This window comes from Nematolebias whitei, chromosome 7, assembly GCF_014905685.2.
Source record: "Nematolebias whitei isolate Nwh7 chromosome 7, NemWhi1, whole genome shotgun sequence".
Lineage (NCBI taxonomy): Eukaryota > Metazoa > Chordata > Actinopteri > Cyprinodontiformes > Rivulidae > Nematolebias > Nematolebias whitei.
This window is the reverse complement of record NC_056504.1, coordinates 50,009,870-50,012,153: the sequence shown is the minus strand read 5'-3', so window position 1 is coordinate 50,012,153 and position 2,284 is coordinate 50,009,870.

Sequence of the window (2,284 nt, the reverse complement as noted above, 5' to 3'; positions counted from 1 at the left end):
TCTCTGATGGACCGGAGACCTGTCCAGGTGTCTCCGATGGACTGGAGACTTGTCCAGGTGTCTCTGTGATGGACTGGATACCCGTCCAGGTGTCCCTGCCTCTGTTGGATGTTTTTGTCTGAAGTGAAAAAGAAATTCAGACCGGTTCCACCTCCGGAAGAGGAAGAGGAAGATGGAGGAAGGGTGGACCATCAGTTTCCATCTTCCTTGAATATAAAGTTTTACATCAATAAAGTCACTATTAGTTAAATTATCATTGAAGCCCATTTATTATTGTTCTCCTGTTCTTTTATATTTTATACTTTTTGTAGCGGTCTCTCTGTAAATGAGTCCTCGAGGCTCAATGAGACCAACCTGTAGAAATAAAGGTTGAATGTTTGACTTTATGGTAGAACGTCAGAGAACGAAGACTGAATTCCTGAAACACTGAAAACACTGTTGGAAGACGTTGAACTTTACTGAACTGCAGTTTTTACGTCTTAAAGACGTTCAGTTTGAGATTAACGTTCAACTCCGTCTGATGATGTCACACTTTAACTTTTTTAATCCTCCAACATTTCTACAACCTCGTTATTTCCAGTCTTTTCACTTTTTCTCCAGTTTTCCTCCACGCTTCAGTTTTTCTCCTTCCTCGGTGTCTCTGCTGGAGGACGGAAGGTTTCCTGGAGGTCAAAGGTCACACCCAAACTCCCACTGACTCTCACTGTATCTGAAAACAGGATCTCGTCATGAAACCCTGAAGAAACAGAAATATTAACGCTCGTGACGACCAAACGTTTCCCTCACGGCGTTCAGGACTTCTTACAGTTTTTAAACAGCGGCGGATTGTTTGAGGCTTACTTTCTACTCCGTGTTCCTGTCTGCCTGTCCTATTATGAGTGCTGAAGTTTCACCACTCACTCATCTTGATGTTTTACTGAAACGTTTTTCACGTTGAGCCAAACGGGTCAAAGTGCTGATTTAAAGAGTAAAAACCGAACCGTCGTCATCGCAGACAAAGAACTCTAAAATAAGCTGCTTCAGTTGGATCAGGGTGCATCATGGGAGGCCTTCAGGTTTCTGAACAGGTTCTGAACAGAAGCGCTCAGCTCTGTGCTGACGGGTCAGAGAGGTTTCTGGGTCCAAAATGTGAAACTGATATGGACCCAGGGACCGGTTCAACTCGACGTCTGTCCTGGTGGAGGTGGTTTGGTTGCAGCATTTGGAGCCCTTCAGTCTGGAGCAAAACCCAAGCAGAAGCATCTGGGCCGGTCCATAATGCATCAGAACCAGGCCGAGACGCGCTGCGTTAAACAGGAAGCGTGATTTAAATCGGATCAGAACCTTGTGCTGCTCGCCGGGTGATTGACAGCTGTCAGCAGCTTCTCGTTAACTTCTCACAGAAAAGTGAGAGCTCTGTGAGGAAGAGGAGGAGGAAGAGGAGCCGCAGGACTGAGGAGAGCTGAGAAAGAGCCGGGGCTTTGTCTGAGTGTCGGCAGACGTCAGGAGGGTCTGCCTGTGTGTGGCTTCCTCCCCGCCGCTCACTGGCTTTTTATTTGGCTGCTCTCGGTGTTCCCACCACTTCCAGTGAATAGACGCTCCTTTCAGCGCTCCGCAGGGCGCCTAATGAGGCCCGGGGTACTTCATGTCTCGCTCAGTGTGTGTCAGTCCTGAAGGCTCCTCTGTGTGTTCGCTGGTGGCCCCAAGTGTCTTCTCATTAAATCAGTTCTTTCCAACCGACCTGGACTGACAGTTTTCTGACTTCAGGGGGAGATGATAATCTGTGTTTGTCTGCAGCGAGGCAGATTACAGCAGCAGGAAATGCTGCTAACGTTTCCGGGTTTGTCTAAAAAACTAGTCTTTATCAAATTAAGATCTGAAACGAGAGTTTGCTGCCAAATCAAATTCTCTGGATGTTTTCGGTTCGTCCTCAGAGCTGCAGTCACTTCTGCACTTTACATTTTCATGCAAGCTGCTGGTGCGGATAATCTGAGAAACTTCCAAACAACTTTCTGCGTATTTGTCTGTTTGACGGACGCTGAGAAGAACTGACGAGTTCTGTTTGTGCTGAACGTGTGCAGGAAGCTACAAAACCAGTTTTATTTTGAGTTTTTCCTCCTGTTCTGATCCAGCCCTCAGCCGAGCTGCAAAGATTAAACTTTAGCTGTTAAATGTCAAACAAAAAAACTCCATTTCTGAAGAAATGTTGGAATCCAAAGGAATTCCTGTCCAAAACAAACAAACATCAACTTTCTTCTCTAAAGCCCAACAGGAATTTGGGACATTTTGATGTAGAAACTGCAGA